Source organism: Microplitis mediator, chromosome 1 (assembly GCF_029852145.1).
Source record: "Microplitis mediator isolate UGA2020A chromosome 1, iyMicMedi2.1, whole genome shotgun sequence".
NCBI classification, from domain to species: Eukaryota; Metazoa; Arthropoda; class Insecta; order Hymenoptera; family Braconidae; genus Microplitis; species Microplitis mediator.
In genome coordinates this window covers 22,427,319-22,449,432 of record NC_079969.1, presented here as the reverse complement: position 1 = coordinate 22,449,432, position 22,114 = coordinate 22,427,319, and the positions used below count along the sequence as shown (strand labels likewise).

Genomic DNA, 22,114 nt, shown 5'->3' with positions numbered 1-22,114 from the left:
AAGACCATTCTCAGACAGTGCCCCCCCCCCCACTTTTCAAAAATTTTCAATGACTTTCAACTATCATAAGCGTATCAAATTTTTATCAATAAATTAAAAAGAAATTAAAGCATTAATTCAAAAAAGGACAACGTAGTCGTCATTTCGCCGATATATAGATTCAAAAAAAAATTATTTCCACTTGATATCAATTAGGAGTTAAACAAAATCCGTTAAATAAATTTCAGTAAAATCGTCATGTCAATTTTATAATTCGAATTTTTAAATTTTATTGGCTAAAATTTATTTAACAAATTTCGTTTAACTCCCAATTGATGTCAATTGTAAGTAATTTTTTTTAAATTCTTTATTTCTTCATATCTCTTCATATTTTTAAAAAGTGGGAGGGAGAGCACTGTCTGAGAATACCCTTAATCAACATGGAAATTTTTTACTTTTTGAGTACTCGAAATTTGAAAAGTCCGCATTAGAAATTAAAAATTACAAGCGATTAGCATAATGACGATGAGTATAACAATCTTGACACAAATCCTCGATCAGCGAATGTATGTCACGATTTCGGTGCCATCGCATATGATAAATATATAATTCCATGCTTTCTACGTGACTTAAGTTGAGACCAAGAGTCTGAGAGCACTCGATAGCACACGTCAACCTCGTCACGGATCCTATCTAAAGGATTGCATGCCACCAAAGAGATACCCGGGTTCAATTGACCGAACTCTCGTTGTCTTTAACCGGAAAAAAGGGGAAAAAAACCATACGTTCAACTGCAGCCCGAGTCGATCGTGAGGGATGAAGAATTGAGGTTAACAACTAACAGCTAAGCCGTTATTTTTGGCCTTATATATAATATATGTATAAATAGACAGTTATTTAGGTTTAATACCCTTCAGAACCAGTCAATTATCCGGGTTTTCAACAATAAAATACTCCAATTTTAGTCATCTGTCAAATGATTAAGATCTGGCTCGATCTCGTCTACTGCACTGAGAGAAAAATCCAGTAAATCTAACTATAAAATGACAGTTAAATAGCGCTTTAACTATTTTTTCGGAGTTACTACAACACCAATGATAGTTATTATAAATATCTCTAAGTAGTTATGTTAAATATTTTTTAGTTCAATTAACTATATAAATAGTTAATGTAACTGATTTTTAAACTTGTATTCAATTAAGAATTTTTAATTTTTTAAACTGAACTTAAGTAGTTAATTCATCTATAACTTTTTCATTAAAGCAAACAAAAATATTAAGTATCATTACAATGTTTTTTAGTTAATTCAATCAATATTTTTTAGTTAAATCCATTAAATAAATAATTTTTTTTCGTACAAATATACCATTCACATGGTTTTAATTATTAAGTAGAGACTCTATAGAGTTTTGATTAGAATTAATTTTTTTTTTGAAAGTTCAAGTTAAATTTTAAAGATAAATTATTTATTGAACCATTAATAATATATGTTAATGTCTTGATGTAATATAGGATAAACTATAATACAATCCAAAAATGTAATTGTCACTTTGTCAAATGACAGAGTTGTACTGATGCCGAAATTGTTTTTAACCTTGGAATTTAACAGTTCTGAGATATATATCTTGCGAGGAACACTACACAGCGGCTGGGCGCGATCTCGTGGCTAGCATTGAACTACTCCCGCTACTGCTGTCTGGTACCGGTGACTTTCCTCTCCTCCATACATGTGTTTTCTCTCAAGAAATTTATCTCTTGGTTTAAGCTATTTTATTTAGATATTAACTCGTGTTTTGAACATTTTAATTTTTTTATGATTATTTGCCTTAAACGCAAAATTTAAACATAAATTACACATATACACGCTTGACGGAAGAAAAATTTCTAATTCACACCGCTTAAATTTAATACAATACTTAGTGTAATTTTCACACCACAATTTTTACACAGACATTTACACTACACCGAGTCCAATAATATTTTACAGTGTAGAGAAACTAAAATTTGAAAGACGCATTTAGGTTTTGATAACGTACAAATGAAGAACCTTATTAGCTAAAGGAAAAACTTTTGTCAGCTATTAATATTGATCCTAAATGTTTTTTAAAATTATCCGATATTTTGGCGAATTATAAGTACATCGAAAAAAGTAAACTCGAATCGAGTAAAAATGTTCTTGATTCAAGAACACTTTTTTTTTTAACGATTCGGAACATCAAAATTTTCTTGCACCAAGTAAATAATTATCTTACAATTTTTATCTTGAATCAAAATTTTTTTTCTCAAATCAACATATTTTTATGCTTAAATCGAAAATTTTTGTACTAAAGTTCGGTTTAAGTATTCCAATTTATCTTAAATAATTGATATAAATATGTATTTCTATTTTCAAAATATTTTTAACAACTGAAGTTTTCTAAAAAAATTAAGATAACAAATTTTTTGGAAAAAAAAATTCTTTGAAAAATAATTTTTTTAGAAAAAAATAATTTTGCAAAAAAAAATATGTTTGAGAAAAAGTTTTTGATAAAAACTTTTTGGCGATTTAAAAACATTTATTTACTCAATCATTAAGTTTTGAAAAAAAATTAAAAATCCATTTCCTGCCTACATTTAACTCAATTACAGTAACTTTAAAATTTTAGTTCCATTTACTAGATTTATATTTATAACAACTATTTTATATTAACTTTAAAACAGCAGTTATAATAAAAACAATTTTTATTTACATACACTAAAAAAATTAAGTTATAATTAATTTTAAAATTCATATACTATCAACTAAATTTTTTTAGTTAAAACAACAATTTTCGGAGACTGAAAAATTTTAGTTGCTTTAATTAATTTTTTTTTAGTTTAAGCAACTACTGAATAGTTAGCTATACTAACGCATTAGTACCAATAACTAATTTTTAATAGTTGAAGTCTTTTTAGTTAAAATGACTATCGACTTTTCTCTCAGTGTGGGAACCCGATTTCGATCTCTTACATAACGAACATTTTCAATGGGAACAATATTAAATAAACTAAGTCTGTAATGAATATACTCTAGTCATATAATATCCGTAGCCGTCTATTTAGTGTACGGTAAAATTGCTAAATACTTATCTCGCACGAGCGAGAATTTAATAATAAGTAATTACCCGTAGCGAGAACATGGCTCACGTTGTTGAACCCAAATATCAATTACCTCATCTTTAGCTAAACTACTTCTGCAGCTGGGTTCGCTAATACACTAAGGCTAGAGTACCATTTCCAGTTTATTTTCCAATTATGGGAAGCTTGTTAGGGAATCGAGTAAAAAAAAATTTGCTCTAGTCGAAATTAGTGCAAAAAGTTTTTCGCCAAAGGCATTTTTTTTGTGAAAAATATAAATTGCGGTGAAGTAAAATAAGAGAATCATAAAAGCCGAGTTAAGTTTGAGGTAAAAATTTTTAGTTTTTAGTAAGAACGTGAAAAAAAGCTCGAAGATGAATAGAAGATCATAGGGAATAATCGTGAAGGTTTAAAATTTCTAGAATGCGGAAGGAAAGCATCTTACTGCCATAGATGCCGATATAGTTATATAGTTATAGTTGTACTTATAGTTATAGTTATATTATATAGTAACTGGAGAAGCCGGTCGTTGGTTTCAATACTCGACTCACGGTGCACTGATGCGGCCAGTGATGGCCGACGCTTTTTACTCAGTACTCTATACTATATAATACAACTACTCCATTATAAATATATATATATATATATATATATATATAAATGGTCTATGAGTCTAGTCCACAGTAGGTTCTCGAAGCCGTCCTTATCTCAAATGAGCCGAGATTGTACGTACGGTTAACGCAATAACTCGGGTTTGATTCATAAAATAACACGCGTGTAGGAAATATGTCACCGAGAATGTTATTACTGTTAAATTATTGTCAGCATAATGCTAAATAATTTATCATCATCACATTTATTATTATGTATTGCCGTGTATTGAAAAAAAAAATGAGTAATATAGTCAGCGGAGTGTAATACCGAGGTGGTAAATTTTTCGTCGGCAACAATTTATTATTATAGATATGGCTGTAGGTATATAGAGTACAGAGTAGAGCAAAGGGATAGATATATAGGGATATATGATGCTCATTGTTATTTAGCCTTTGTGTCCATCTGCCGGCGGACGTGCACGCGCACTATTCGCGAGGATCGGGCCCATTCTCTTGTCGCCGTTATTTATTGTCTTATTATTTATCTTGTATCTCGTGGCTTATCATCGATCTTCGTTCCCCGACTGACGACGTAATAGCGGTAAGATGCGATATACCAGAGTATAGTACTGATGGTACTCTTTCTCTTTCTCTGGTGTAATCTTATGATGGCAGGTAAAGCTCTCCTATCAAAAGAGTCCACTCCAGATAGAAGTCTACTCTGGACTCTTGACTCTGGACTCTGGACTCTGACCAGCCATCATCTCTTCTATTCTTATATCTAATTTTTATTCGCTGATATTTATTATTATTTTATCGCCGGTGCCCAGTCGATTTATGGGACTCGAAATATCAAGTCTCGGAAGTGAGACGACGAATGGAATAAAATACCAGCTCGGTTTTATTAATTTTTTTTTGAAAATGTAATTTATGTCTGAGACAGAAAGCGATTGTTCATTGGCATTTCGATGATAATAATGAGGATTATAATAATGCTGGTGGTAATAATAGTAATGATGATGATGATGATGATAAATGCAATCAGAGGGCCGGGATCGTATCGAGAGAGTACAAAATGAATAACAATTATCCATGGAAGATGACAATTATTGCAAGTCGCAATGACTATCAGAAGCAGCAGATAGACGTTGACTTTTATTATTATTTCGTAGCGAGCTAAAGGATCCAGATGGTGGGACGGATAATAATCACCATTGAATAGTGGACAACGAGCGTTAAATGACTTGAGTGGCTACATCAGGATATCGGTCTGCTGCATACCAATTGCGTTGTCCGTGACCTTGGCGCGAGAACAGAATATAGATTGCGAATAACTTAGCAATGAGAGAGTACCTCCAACCTCTTATAGCTCTCAGATCCTCTGATCCTCTGTTCCGAGGCTGAGGTTGAAGCTGTTTGCTGCATATTCTCTATCCGTATTCTATTCTGTAGGTCTGCATATGCATCTAAAGACATTTCCAAGCTAACAACACCGCCGTCGATGGCACGAGCTAAACTTTATTTACTGTGCCGCTTTTCATTATCTAAGCAATTAATTATTTATATATTTTTTCCTCTGCTTACATTTGTTTGTATCTACGGCTTTGGTCTGCGTCTATATCTATACCTCTCTATTGAATTAAAACAATAATCTATGGCTCTGTCTATTCAATAGCTCGCTTTATTTTAATTAATTATTTTTATTATCAAAGATATTTATTTAGTTGTCTATATAGTATTATTCGAAGATAAAACGGTTATCGGAGTTTTTTTGCTGATAAATATTCTTCCGCTTCCGTCAGCGTTTGCCCTCTACGCAGCGCAAACTCAGATCTTTATCGCGGATATCTTGTACGGGATTTATTGTCAATTGTAAATTAAAATAAAAGAGAAGAGGACCTTTATACCCATAGACATATATGTAGATATATATGTCTATAAATATAAAAGATTAATGTATTTATAAACCTCCTTGTATTCGTCGTAAGTTTTTCCAAGCAACCGTATAATTTGTCTGTTAGATTGATTCCTCTTGCACGCGTTGCCAAAGGATCGAAGAACACGCCCCTAAAATTATCCTTCTCGGGAATATTATAACGGGGTCTAATATTTAGACACTAAATCTCGGCAACTGTTGCACGGCTGTCTATTGCAACAACTCAAACACCGTTTAATTTAATTCAATTTAATTTAATTTTATTGTGATATTAAACTTCAGTGATAGTCTGATCCATGGTGTTGATGGTGATGACGATGATTGTCACGTTGTTATTCGCATCACGTCTTACGCAACGTTAATTGTCTCGCTTATTGTTGTCCCATCTGGCCGGTGATTGTCGTCTTTTTATTTTTAGTCTGATTGAATGACAAATGAGATTTCATTGTCGTGAATGACGCATCGCACCTGTCGATTGTTCATCGCCTGTAATGAGAACGTCCTCGTCTTGTTCTTGTTACTTTGCTCCTACTTGGGCTTGTGCTTGTGCTCATACTGCTGGTCGGCAGGCATTTAAACCGATCATTTTGTTGTTACTTCAGCAGTACCATCGACGGCTGCTGCGGAGAATCGTCTGTCTGATGTGTACCAGTCAACAGAACGCGTGTTGGCACGTTTGAAAATATATATATAGATATATAGAGGGAGAGGATGACGAGGAGGATAAAAAAATGTAATTAAACAGGTATTACAAGACAGGTAAGGGTATATCAATGTGTAAGGAAAAATAGTAGATAGGCAGAGTGATGGTGGTGGTGAAGGTGGTGGAGAGCAGAACTGTGAGTAAAAGACTCTCTGAGGGACATGTAAGAAAGGCCGAGGCATCGTAACTAACGACGGAACGTCGAACCGGCGAGTACGTAATCACGTGCGTATTGTGCTAACTCGGGAATAATGAAAGCCGAGAGCGCAACACCCGTGAATCCTCGCGGAAGGCCACTGAAGAAGAATAAGAAAAATAAGAATAAGAATAAGAAGAAGAAGAAGACCGAGAGCAAAGACTAAGAAGTTCTCTTAGAGCAAGATCAAGAAGAAGACGACAACAACAGCGACCGAGAAGAAGGATAAGAAGCTCTTCCGAAGAATAAGATAAAGAGGTGGAGAAGAGAAACGAGCCGCTGCACCGGAGGTAAGCTAAGGAGGTGTACTGCCGGTGTAAGGATGGGTACAGACGAGGAAAGAGAGAGTATAAATCGGGATAGCTGAGTAAGATGCGCAACCAGTGAGCAGAGGTATGCGCAACTGCAAACAAGCCATAATGCCCGCACCTAGGCCAATCTACAGGCTGTTTCACTACTCTCGAGTTGAGCCCTAACATAACTCCCTGTAAGAGGTGAGGTTAACGACACGACATCCATCGATCCGTGAATCTACCAATCTTATCGCCGGAAAATTATTCCTATACGCGGACTACTCAACAACAGCGGGTCTTCATTAACGTAAATGTATTTAAACTCTCATTTATACATTACACAGACAACATGTCTACATATATATGTATGTTGATGCTGACTGAAATATTTATCGAGAGACTTATTCGGAGTCTTTACTGTGAGCGGCGAGGCTGTTGAGCCAAGCCGGGGTCCATCGGCAATAATTGTCTGCATCATCTACAGGAGAGAATGAGAAAACGTCAGTTGGCAAGTCAATGACGCACCGTGGAATCCCATAATCATCTTATCATCTAGACTAGACTCGACTCCTCGTGTCGCGGTTGGGAACGAGTATGAGTCCGGAGAGACCGTAGATCCGCCGAGGCTGATTCTTAGAGCGCCCGGATCATCCTCGACTGGTTTGATTAGCCACGCTCGAGACATTACGTCCATAGATATAGATATAGATATATACTTATATTTATATATCGCACAAGAGAGTCTATCTATGGCGAGCATCTCAAACGCCGGGCAATAGCTTCGTGGGAGATAAAAGCCGGAAGCTCGTCCATTCACGATTGTCATGGGACATTTCGGATCAATGACGAATATATTGTGCGATCCTCAGCTTCGTAAACTACTCGATCATTTCCCATGGGCAATCATGTGTGTACATTCATATATATTATACATATACATATACATTAATATATAGATGTATATGTGGTAGAACGTATGCATAAATTACAGAGTAATGTATCGCTTTTATAAAATGTTATCCTGATGAAACGCACCATACCTATTTACCCGTCCGAAAGGGAAATTGTTCGTCTCACCAGCTCTTTTATTTATTTTTTATTTATTTTCTCAGCTTCATTGCTATCGTATTCTTTCTCTCTTTAGGTGGAACTAAGATGGATAGATAGATTAATGGAGGCGGTGGGTTAGAATCGGCCGGCAAAGAGAATGAGAAGGAGGCAAGAAAACGAGCGCCAAGCACCAGAGAGGGAAATTGTCTCCTGAAATTGTTGCTGGCGAGCAATCAACGTCATGGGTAAGCGCACTTGAGCTTTGGTAGGATGAAAGAGAGAGAGAGAGGAAGAGAAAGAGAGAGTGAGAGAGCCGGTGGGATCACAGCTCCAGCGAGGCCGAAAGACGGAGACAGTCGAGGAAAGTGCCGGGCCTTGTTGTTGTTGTTGTTGTTGTTGTTGTTGTTGTTGTTGGTGATGGTGTTGTTAGCTTTCCATACGGTTTCCGTAAGCGGGTGATGGTGTTGAAAGGCCGGTGGAAAAATATCTCGCAAGATTCTCACGCGTTGAAAGGCAAATTCTTGATGGCAGCATCGCTCCCGCGAACAACGACTAAGACTACGAGGATGAAAACGACGAGCAGTCGTCTTATTCGCGGGTTTGATTGTACTCCCGCGTACGTACTCTCTCTTGCCGGCGGTGCTGGTACTGGTGCTGATGCTAGCACTGGTGCTGGTGCTGCGTTTGTCTCGGCTAAATGCTCGGCATACCGGGACCGTGCGATCTTTTAACCGATCAGCTTTCAACCGGGCAAACCGGGTGTCGACGATCTTGTCTTCTCGCCCGCCAAGACAATCTCCTTTGTTCCTTCCATTCTACTCCTTTCCACTCAACTATTCAGATGTTTCACCACTTATAAAATAAAAATAAAATGAGTTTAAAAACCCGCACTAAACAAACGTACACGTTGTCGGAGTAAAAACAACCGACCAAGAAAGAAAGAAGGAGATAAAAAAGAAGTAAATAAAATAAGAAACGGGTATACAAGATGCTGGTGGCTCTAGCACAGAAGGATTGGATGCTTGTCCTGCCTCAACTCTCTTTATAGTCGGGTTATTCATAATTATTCGGGACACGATTCTCCCTCGGGTTCTTCACTCCAGCAACAACAGAGTAAGAGCAGACATGTGAGACGGTAATTTGTTTTTTGTCTCGACTGAGATGATGAAAAACTGAGATAAAGCTGTGGGACTCCTCGGCCTGGGTACGGATATCAGACACTCTATCCATGCCAGTAGAAAGTGACGACGTAGTGAAAGCGAACTTATGCAAATTTATCAACTGAGATGCCAGCACTCATTACGATCGGATGTTATCACTATTCTAGACAATGTGTAGGTGTAGGTATTTGTATACTTATATATAAAATAAATATAAATGATATTGTGCATTGTATTGTCTTTTTTGTTTACGACTAGATGATTATAATTTTGTTTTTCTATTTTATACTCCTATAATTCCCATGCCGCAAACCTCCAGCCTCATCGGAGGTGGCGGTGGTGGCGGTGGCGCATCACCAGCAGGATGACGTTTTAAAAATTAGCCGCACATTTCTGTTCCCCTGTTTCCGCGTAAAAGTGCTCGAGGAATGCTGTAAAATGACGTCGATCGTTAAAATCATCGCTGGGTGGATATAAAGACCGACCGCGAGAGGGAGAGAGCGCGAGTCCCTCTCAGGATGGGACACCGAGAGAGATCAGGTCGGCGCTATTTCCCGCGCCGGATATTTGCCGTTTACATGTAATTGACGTCGGGAATAAAGTAAAAAAATAATATAAAAATGATGAATTCTCAGAAAGGTGGGAAGTTGGAGATAAAACGAGAGCCCATGCTTTAACCCAGTGTAACTACCGACTGCAAGCACGCAGGTCTTTCGTGTGCTTGACCAGTGATTATGTCTCCCGATTATTGCGGATTCCCGCACAGATTGTAATCTCTCTCTTCTATGGCTTTCTTTCTTTTATACTATACAATATAATGTATATAAGCCCGGGATGTTCTCTTATTGCTCCTGCCCCTGCTCCTGGCAGTGCTTCTGCGCCTGCTGTTGCATCCTGCGCTCATCACTTCATCATATCGCCGGTTGTAATCAAACGCGATTTCTTATTCCATCATCGGCTAATCATAAAGATTTTTCACTTTCACCTTGGCGAGCGATTGGCCAATCAGAGCACGACAGACTGAATAATAAAGTCCTTTGTAAAAATCCGAGTGTTAAATTATGATAACAACAAGAACAAGTGGAATAAAAAATTTTTAATGAATGTTATGTGTGCTATTCAAGGACCCATGCATGCAGACATTTAATTTGTCAATTTAGTTATAAACGTGTGAGTAGTAACAACAGCAGGAGCAACAACAACACTCGGGCGGTCTTTCTCCTTGGTTGGGCACGCGCTGATGACTGCTACCTAGGTCATAAATTAAATTACCTCAGTAGTGTGTACGCGGCTCTGCTCTTACGGGTCTCTGATGCAAGAGAGAGCACACTCTCAGGTGCACCTATCGCGCAGGTGTTCACCAGGACCCCAAGGCCTGTTTATACTCTACTGTGAATCAGTCTCGAGCAGCTCTCACACACTCAATAATCTTCCGGAGTCTGTTCAAGTTCACGTTTAATATTTAAGATTCAAATCTCCGATTCGCGGGTACAGATATTGACCCGGTTTTGATACTTTTTTTTTTTTGCGCAGCCCAGCTGGGTTTGTTTGTTTACATTAAAAGTGCGAGGATGAATGGGAGCATGTGTCATTGAGTAAGAAAGGAAATGTCGTAAATCACGTATAGTTAAAGGTGTAATTAACCTTATCCGATGTTTAACCCGAACTCGATCGATTCTCGTTAGAGATCGGGAATTATAAAACCAGAACCAGCGACACGCCAAGTCGCGTGTTTGGATCTTCGGAACCCAGTATACGGAGCTCCGTTACACTCTCTCTAATCGTAACCGGCCGTGGCTAATATCTCGTTGGTCTTTTGACTCCACAACCGGAGAAATAGAGTCCAGCTACCCGCGGAATCTGGAAACCGATATCTGCATGAGCCTGAAGAAGACCACTTCCAGTTAATTCCTTTGATCCTGGCACACTGCAGCTGCTGTTACTGATCATCTCGAGGATTTATTTTTCTACCTCTGCTCAGCTCTCGCGTTAAAAAATTAATTTGTTTATAGTACTTGTAAAGTTTTATAAAAAAAATAACCATCATCATGATCACGTATAAATTTTTAACCCGTGTATTAAACTTTTTTTTCACCCAATGATGAATGTAAACAGCTTTACTTTACCCTCTATTTTATTTATTTTTTTCGATACCGTGTCCTTGCAACACGGCATATCGTAACTGCGGATTTATAACGATGTGAATGCCCAAGTAACTCGGATTGGAATCCAGTAAAAAAAAAGAGTTAACGAAAAAAAAGCTGGCGGAATCAATCGTGCGGAAATAATCGTGTGTTGAGAGCAGAGTAATAAAAAAATGATAAGTTTAAATTTTTTATTTACTCACCGATTTTTTTTACTGTCTTCGAGTTATTTCCATCCACCTAATTCGGGTCTAACCTCCGATGATTCTGAAACACGATTGAAAAAAAATTAAATTAGCAATTAATGCGTAAAAAAAATAATGGGAAATAATAATATTTAAAAGTTGTAATAATGTGGAGTGATTAAAGTAATTTAAAATAAATTAGCGTGGTCATCTATCTATCATATAGAGCCACTTTCCACTGTCGATCATTGGCGGAATTAAAAGGTCGTAAAAGCCGCGCAGACGGGAACGGATACCGATGATATCTTTTGGCCTCGCTGGTCAAGCAATACGAGTACCGAGTAACAAGCAACAAGTTACAAGTTACATACATCGGGTGTATTTGTATACCGAGAGTGTAGAGTGTAAGTGTGTAGTAGATGGCCCCAGGCAAGGAAAGTCTTTCTCCGGTCAATCGAACATTAAATTATGCCCGGGGCTAAAACTTGGGACTTTCGTCGAGTATTAATACGCGTCTGTATGACCCAGATAAGGTGATATGCCCAAGGGAAGACACACTTGTTTCACTGGCGTACACGCTGTCAAGAAACCGGCGAATCCCACATATATATTTATGTATACTGAATATGGAAGAGCTTGAGAAGATGAGTTCTCTTTTCTCGGGCGGCGGATCAAGCAAAACCACCTGTAGTCCCGCATGAAAATATATATGGTAAACATATATTAAAAAATATATGTTACAGATATAAATATATATGTGACAATACATGAAATCTTATATCGAACTACATATAGATTTTGGCCGATTTTAGTATATTTCTATATATGTTTTCTCTTATATGATTTCATATATTTCCGTATAACTTCAATATATTATTTATATATTTGAAAACTTATAATTTTAGTATATTCAAAAATAAATGTTATTTATATATGGAAACAAATAAGAATGCATATATAATTCATCATTATATGGCACGATATATGTACCATGTATTTAACGTTATAAATTTTTGTATATTTTTCGATATATAGAACCATATAAGTCTCCCATATATGTAAGAATAAATAAAATCTATTCTTTTCTGTCTTTCTCTCTCTGTTATAAGATTCAAACATTGTGTTCAAAATATCTATAAATATGTGTGCTAGCTTACAAATTTACATATATAATTATCAATATATGTAATACATATATGTGCTAACTTATAAGTTTGCATATATGATTATAAATATATATAATACATGTATTAACTTATAAACTTACGTCTATAATTAATTATTTTAAAATATACTATATTATATATAAGAAAATATATATCGTTCTTGGCCACTTATGTGGTCCCATATTGATTATATATTTTTCCATATATATTTATCATATGAATCGTTTATTTGAGAAACCCATCAGTCAAGAAAACAAAATTTTTCAGGAAACACAAAAAACATTTTTTTGGAAAAACTTGACATTAAAATAATCAGTAAATAATTGAATACAATAAAGTTAGCGTCTCTGAAAAAGATTCCAACAAGAAAAATTTAATTTTTGAACTGAAACTACTTAAAAAAATTATTCAAAATTGATTGACTTATGAGATTTCTCAACCAAACGTAAAAAAAAGTTATAAAATCATTGTTTTTTTATATACACTCTAAAACTAAGTGTGTATTTGAAATCAACACACTTATCGAATAACATTGAAACGCCACAAGCAATCTGTAGATTTTTAACACACCCTGAAACGTGTTTTAAGTGACTACAAAAAACTATAGTTTTGTTTATGGCTTTAAACATAGAACACATTTAATATGTGTTAAAATAATACAATTGTAACACACTTGGTTTTAGAGTGATGTTTCCACTCAAATCATTTATTAGACTGATAGAATGAAGTATCAAATATGTATTTGAACTCTGAAACTTAGAAATTACAAAAAATTATAATTAATTTAAACATTTTAATTAGCCATATAACAGTCAACAATAAAACAACATTTGAAATTAATTTTCCAAAAAAGCGCGAATTTTAAATTAAAAAAAAAAAAATGATTTCTGTAAAACTAAAACTGCATATGTTTATTTGAGTCATTGACTGATGGGGTTTCTCAATTAAATGAAATTGCTGTCACCCCGTTAATTTTTTTTTAAACGCTGATTTGATGCATATTTTGATCGATTTCTATGGAGGGACATCCAAAGAACCCAAAAATGCAAAAAACCCAATTTCGTAAAAAACATGACTTATGGGGTTTCTCAAATAAACGATTCATATATGGTATTTTCATGCGGGGTCTCTCTTGGCTGATAAATCGGCTCTCTTTCTTGCTCATTCGCCGGTTCCTTGACAGCAACAGCATCAGCACCGGGAACATAATAATTCCCGCGACATTCGAAAGTTGCCATTCTCTTGCTAAAATTTTTTGCCCGACCCCACCCGTTGGACTGAAGCCAACTCCTGTCATTCCTTAGAGATACTCTAAAATAAATTCTTCTAACCCTCGGCTCATTATATTATAAAGCTAATGATTGTAAAGTATTTGAGCTAATCATCATTCTTGCTATTGAAAGGCCCCTTATATTCGTCAATTAATTTTTTATTGTTGCGCCGATAAATTAATAATGTTTTTAAATAATGTTATGTCAGCGTTTTCTTCAAACGCTAATTCGTCTTGCGGTCACAGACAATAAACTTTTAAAATAATAAATAACAACAACAACGATAATAATGATGATGATGATAATAAAAATAAAAAACAACGCGCATGAATAACAAATTAAATGACTTTCTTTTTCATTGACAATTCAATAGCCGTCATCGCGTTTCAAATTATCCGACGATTGTTACCAAGGATATTGTTAGAAAGTAAAAAAAAACGTACCCTATAATAGCCATCTCGAATCACTTCCTCGACTTACTATTTAATTCTATTGATATTATTTCAATTTTCAAAATTTGCGATTCAAATTTTTTTTACAACCCAATTATTTCACTAGCAGAATTTTAAATTTTAATTGCACCCGTATGAAAAAAAAAAAATATATGGTTAAAATGTATAAAATCATATATGTTTGCAACAAAAAAATATATGATATATTATATTGTATATTATAAAAAATCATATAGAGATTTTGGCCGATTTAATATAAAATTATATACAGTAGTAAATATATGTATTCCATATATGTAACATATGTTTTTTATATTAAGCTATATATACATTTACATTTACCTTATAATATATTGTATTGAGCAAGATCACGTCAAGTGGACCCCCCATTTTCCACTTGGTCATGAAAATTAAGTCTATGTATTTTTTTCGTATGTAGTCACTATGAAAAATTAATCCCTCAAACGATTTTTCAAAATTTTCATTTTAACAACAATTTTTTTTACAATAAAAATTTTGAGTACTTTTAATTAAAAAATAGATTCCAAAACAACCGTTAAAGATAAATTAATAAAATTTCCAGGATTTATTGTCGAATATCTATATTTTATAAAAATATTAATAGCATAAAATTATTTGTTTATTATCCCATTGTTAATTAACTTTTAAGTAAACAAATGAAAATTTCATTGACTTCTCCCTCAAAAAATGAAACTTTTTTTCATGGGTTACATGCGTTTATTATTAAAGTTTAAGATCCCAAAAGAAAATTTGAGTGCTCGTGATTAATTTAAACAATATGAATTTATTTATCACCGCGCGCCGGTCGCTGAGCGTTCTCAATACAGTGCGCGGCCGAGCGTCTCAAGCTCTACTGCAGCTTTGGTTAGTCATGATTGAAAGTAACATTTAAAAATATTATTACTAAACAAATTTTATTTTTTTTTTAACAATATCATGATTAATACAATAAAATAATTTTTTATTATTAAACTGAAACAGAGAAAACAAACTAATAATTAAATTTATTATTAATAAATAATAATTTAGAAATTATTATTGAGTGATTATTAACACATTAATTATTTATTAAATAATAATCAGGCAAAAATAAGTAATACCTAAACTTAATTATTAATTAATAATAATTTATAAATTATTATCAAGTAATTATTGATACATTAATTATTTATTAAACAATAATCATGGAAAACTGACATATAACTAAACTTAATTATTAATCAATAATAACTTAGAAATTATTATTATCTAATAAATAATAAATTAATTATTTATTAACCAACACGGAAAGAAAATTATGGCAGCGGTTCCCATAATTTTGTGAAATTTTTTCCTATACCATCATAGGAATTACGACCATAAATTATGGGAGCGGTTCCTATAATTATAGGAATGTTTCCCATAATTATAGGGATAGTTCCTATAATTATGGGAATGATACCCATAACACTATAGGAATGGTTCCTATAATTATAGGAATGGTTCCTATAATTTATAGGAATACTTTCTATAATATTATGGGAATCATTTCTATAATTTATGGGAATGGTTCCTATAATTTATAGGAACCATTTCCATAAATTATAGGAACCTTTTCCATAATATTATGGGAATGGTTCCTATAATAGTATGGGAACTATTCCCATAATATTATGGGAATGATTCCCATAATGCAATTGGAATGGTTCGTATAACATTATGGGAATCAATCCCATAATATTATGGGAATAGTTCCCATACTATTATAGGAACCATTCCTCTAATATTATGGGAATGGTTCCCATATTATCATGAAAAAATTAACTTAAAGAAGTGTGGTAATCACTTTTACAATACACAGAAATATTATTAAACATAAAAACAAAAATTCAAACATTGAAAAAAAAAATCGTATTCGGCAAAAAAACATTAAAATTTTTAACAAGAATTTTTTGTCAGCACAAAACATTCAAGAAAATTCAAATTTTGGGAAATTTCTACACTATTGGGCAAAAAAAAAAATTTTATGATATTATAGGGATAGTTCCCATAATATTATAGGAATAGTTCCTATACCAATATGGGAACCATTCCCATAATAGTATGAGAATGATTCCCATACCATTATGGGAATAGTTTCCATATCATTATGGGAACCATTCCCATAATAGTATGGGAACTATTCTCATACTATTATGGGGATGGTTTCCATAATATATGGGAACCATTCCTATAGTAGTATAGGTACTATTCCCATACCATTATGGGAACCATTCCCATAATGCATAGGAAAACTTCCCATAATTTTCTTTCCGTGAATAATCAGGAAAAACTATCTAATAATTGAACTTCATTATCAGTTAGTTTTCCCTGTTTCAGTTTAATAATAAAAATTTATTTTATTGTATTAATCATGATATTGTTTAAAAAAAATAAAGTTTGTTTAGTAATAATATTTTTAAATGTTACTTTCAATCATGACTAACCAAAGCTGCAGTAGAGCTTGAGACGCTCGGCCGCGCACTGTATTGAGAACGCTCAGCGACCGGCGCGCGGTGATAAATAAATTCATATTGTTTAAATTAATCACGAGCACTCAAATTTTCTTTTGGGATCTTAAACTTTAATAATAAACGCATGTAACCCATGAAAAAAAGTTTCATTTTTTGAGGGAGAAGTCAATGAAATTTTCATTTGTTTACTTAAAAGTTAATTAACAATGGGATAATAAACAAATAATTTTATGCTATTAATATTTTTATAAAATATAGATATTCGACAATAAATCCTGGAAATTTTATTAATTTATCTTTAACGGTTGTTTTGGAATCTATTTTTTAATTAAAAGTACTCAAAATTTTTATTGTAAAAAAAATTGTTGTTAAAATGAAAATTTTGAAAAATCGTTTGAGGGATTAATTTTTCATAGTGACTACATACGAAAAAAATACATAGACTTAATTTTCATGACCAAGTGGAAAATGGGGGGTCCACTTGACGTGATCTTGCTCATTGATATATTTCCTTTTATATTCAAAAAATACAAAATTTTTATATGAAATGAAATATATGGTAGCATGTAATTTATATTATATATGGCAACATATATTTTCTTTGTTATATTTAAGCATATATTTTATTCGGTGTATGTATATGTATATGGGTATATATATTCGCATCAAATTAACTAATTTTGAAAATTTTAACTGCAATTCAAAGAGTATATTAAAATTTATATCTAATTTAATTGCAGTTAGTCATACGAATAAGAAACTTTTTTTTTCCATACACAATATAAATATATGTTTTTATATATGATCAGAATATATTTTTCGTATATGATAGAAATATATATTTTTATGTATGATAAAAATATAGTTTTCGTATATGACAAGAATATATATTTTCATATATGATAAAAATATATTTTTTGTATATGATTGACATATATATTTTATATATGCTAAACATATACGGACTTGTATATGATGAATATCATACTTTTTAATATAAAAAAAAATATATCAGAAAATATAATTAAATTGGCCACATATATTTTCTGATATTTTTATCATATATTTTTACATACATTTTGACCATACATTTTATTTTCATACCGGAAACCTCTGTAAGTTAGGAATTGAAATAAAAACATTTTTTTTTTTTCCAATTCTTTAGAAATGTTTGATATAAAATTATTATATAAATTTTAATTGGCAATTTTTTACTGTCAATTTCTATGAAAATATTTTAATTAATTAAATTTATAAAATCAACGAAAGAAGAAACCAAGATTTTGGAAAATTAAAAATCGTGCAAACAAACTTATAAATTTTTTCTCGTGGCTAAAGTTCTCAGGGAAGTTCGTAGACTTCGTGAGACTCGGGCTCGTTAATTAAAACTAAAACTCGAGCGAAAGCACCGGTACAAGTCGCGCTCTACACATTAGAAGTGCGTTTATCTATACACATATATATATTGTAAACATATATACATACAATTTTTTATTTGTTAAAGTCTGTGAATAAACATCCAAGCTTCATCGGTTATAAAATAACAATAATCCCGCGGAATACAAAGTGTCTGAGAAAAAATAATAATAATCACAATATAAAATATGTACTATATAATATAGAATATAAAATACATATTAATAGGTATATTAATATTTTTTACGGCATACAATAACAAAATATTATTTAAATCCAGTGAAATTCCTACACCCTAACGTTATTTTTTACCATCAACGTCGCTATCATATACATATACATACACACATACATATATTTATATATATATGTATACTCGAGTTATTGCAATATCATGCGCCTTACTTACGGAATGTATAAATGAAGACTTGGTAGATTTCTCCGTACCAATTAACGCCACGGAAACGTACCGCCCAAGATAATCAGTCTAGCGTGCGAGGCAATATGGCAATACGTTATAGAGTACATATATATTTATATATATACCATCCTAGATATATTTATTTATTTTTTATTTATTCCACGAGTCTCTTATCATCGTGAGCACATGGGGTATGTTCTGTATACTTCTCCAACAACAACAACAACAACAAATATAATACAAGAGTTATACATCAGCTATAATATATATATATCTATATATAAAGAGAGGATAGCAGTATAAAAGTAACATGACAGTAGAGAACACATTAAAAGCAACATATATATGTCTGATGATGGAGAATTGTCTCTCCTCGCTGGTATCAGGCAAAGCTTGTTCATGATTTTTCGACCTACAGCCAAGAGACGAGCAATCGAGATCTGGGATCGATACGTTCCGATTAACACGTTTCATTTGCTGGAGAACCCGGCGATATCATACCAGGCTTCGCTCCAGAGCTGGCCACATTAAATTATTCTACGACGACCAGGAATTTAATTATTATTTTAATTGCCGGTGTTATATATATTTATATTTGTCTGTCAATGTAACCAAGTGTGAGCGTGTATAAGGCGTTTTATTTTTTTACACCAAGATGATGATTACTAAGTCCCGAGAAGATTAATGAAGCGGATTGTAAGATTAATTATATGTGAATATGGATCAAGTTTGCAGAGACACGTGTGCGTGTGGAAGAGTCTTCCCCGGTCTTATTGCAATCCTTAATGCAATTAATGAAGAGTTTAATTTACTTTTCGACTTGTTTTCATTTTATTTAAATATTTATATTAATAATTTAAAGCCTGATTTTTATTTTTTTCCGCTGTGGCTCGTGGATAATTATGAAAGTATAATTTTATAATTTACTAATATATTTATGGATAAGAGTATACGTTCTGATAATCAAATAATCCTGATGCGTGAAGTGATATGTATCTTTTCTCTTCACAATGGAAAACTGGTCGCATCCTTTCACGTAGCGAAAGTCAAGAGTTTGAAAAAAAATTTTTACACTGCACAAAATCGGGAGTGATTGCGGATTTTATTTAAATTCAAATTCTTGAAGATTAGACAAAAAATCTCTCCGCGTAAGGACGGCTGCCCAATTTCAAAACACAGTAACTGACGACAATAAAATTTTTGAAATATATATTAGGGTGGTCGTTAAAAATTAAATTTTCTCAGACGCCCCATAAAAAGCTTCTTTTTAGTGAAAAAATACCTGGGGAATTTGGTTTTTTTTTTAAGTAAAAAGAACACGTGCCGCAGGACGATCAAAGTTTATTTTTCGATGCAATTGCGGTTTTTTTTAAATATCTCATGAAATATGCAGATTAAAGGAAAAAATCATAGGAACAATTTTGTAGAAAATTGAATTCTCGACAAAAAAGGTCGTGTTCATTTTTTTTATAAAATGTGTATTTATGAAGATATTTTAAAAAAACTTTTTTAGATCTTATCAATTGAGCGTTTTAAGGATAACGAATGTCAAAAATGACGTTTTTCCTTAAATATAGACAACTTCGTAACTCGTAACATATTAATCATTAATCCTTGTTATAGTTTCTATATACTTAGAAAAATTTTATTTTCAAAATTTGTAATCCTCAAAATGTCCAATTCATCAGATCTAAAAAATGTTTTTTGAATATATCTTCATAAATACACATTTTATAAAAAAAATGAAAATCACCTTTTTTGTCAAGAATTTAATTTCCTACAAAATTGTTCTTAAGATTTTTTCCTTTAATCTGCATATTTAATGAGATATTTAAAAAAAACCGCGATTGCATCGAAAAATGAACTTTGATCGTCCTGAGGCACGTGTTCTTTTTACTTAAAACGAAAAAACCAAATTTCCCGGGTATTTTTTCACTAAAAAGAAGCTTTTTATGGGGCGCCTGAGAAAATTTAATTTTGAACGACCACCCTAATATATATTGAATGATATCTACAAGACTCCATGCAACTAAAAATACTAAAAGATCGATTTGGAAAAATTTGTCTCGTACTGTGTTTTGAAAATTGACAGCCGAGGAGTGAATAGGGAGTTTGTTTTTTCAGATGAGTGATTTCGGAGTCATCTGGATTTTATTTAAATCTGCATTCACTCCGATTCGGAGTAAATTTCACTCCGGATTTAATTCACGTTCACTCGGAAATTTTTTTACAGCTTAACAATAATTGTAAATAAAGGTATGGAGTTTATGAAACGGGCGATATGGTCATGGTTAATCTGGTAATTTGTGAATTAACTTTAGTGTGGATAAAAAATAAATATAATTCTATCAATTAACATGAAACTTTAAGTGATCCAGGAATCAGCGGAAAGCCGATTATAAGCTCTCGAGAACGAGTTTTTGTTGTTGATAATAACGTCATAAAATGTCTAATTAAAGACCCAATTAACTGTGGAGTATAGTCCGCGGTAGTAATGCGTGGTAGATTTGCTGAAGGCCAGGGAGGATGAAAAAATTAATGCTGGGTTGAAAAAAGGGGGAAATAAATAATCGAATAAAGAATAAATGTATGGCTATATTAATTTAGTGATACAAGTCCACGGGAGATAGTGAAAGAGAGTAAGGGAAGAAAAGAGAGTTCTCAGGACTGACGCTGACCCCGTAAAGAAAATACCGTATTGGGGACTTGGAAGCGAGATATATCGAATCGACGTACACGATCCTGGGCCAAGGTCACGGTCCCACGGGTCCAATTGGCTTGAGCCGCTTACACCGCGACAGATGAAACCACCATATGTACCAACACATCTGAGCTCATTCCGCTCACACACGAGCCCAGGATCAACTGCAGCATTTAAATTTTTAAAAACTTCCGAGATCTATGATCCGCGAATAGGATACTTGCTTTCGGTATATATATATATTATAAATATATGTACAGAGTGTGCGTCCAAAGAGTAAAGAAGAGCAAACGAAGAAGAGGAAGAGGGATAGGAAGCAAAGGCGGCCGCGATCGCGACTTACTTTCGCTTTGTTCCTTCTGGTGCTGTTGCTGCTGCTGCAACGGTCGCAACCGCATTCCGTGGAACAGCATGGACCTTAGGCGAATACCCGATAGATTATTGCATCCACTCCCTGGTCAACTAATTTATTTATTATAATATCGCGGGTAAAATTAACAAGTTGATTATTCATCTAATTATCGAGATAGCAATTTACCGAGGGAAGGGTTAATCTATGATAATGAGGACCCGGTGGTTGGCTGCAGGTTGTATTATGTGTAACGTGGGCGGCAATTAATGAGGAACGTGTCACACACGGGTCAATCGATCGTAAATAGACAACAGCATGTCTTTACCAGGTGATTATCTACAACTACTGGCTGGTAGTGGCGAGCAACCGGCAGGCTGGGCTCGTGTCCATTGTAAAGGCTGTTGTATTATTACGTACGACCTTCCTGGACGACGCATGTAATGGGTGAAGGTGGTCATCAGAGTCCCTTGAACTCCTAGAGCCGGCG

At 33.5% G+C, this 22,114-nt stretch overlaps 1 protein-coding gene across 6 annotated transcripts in view; it reads right to left on the bottom strand.

The window, feature by feature from the left end:
- LOC130666528 (uncharacterized) overlaps positions 1–22,114 on the bottom strand; it is a 74,000-nt gene that overhangs the window by 32,538 nt on the left and 19,348 nt on the right. For all 6 annotated transcript variants that reach the window (XM_057467750.1, XM_057467913.1, XM_057467997.1 and 3 more), the window contains one exon: positions 11,354–11,417. The gene's annotated coding sequence lies outside the window, so the exon portion shown is untranslated. The remainder of the gene's footprint in view (positions 1–11,353; positions 11,418–22,114) is intronic.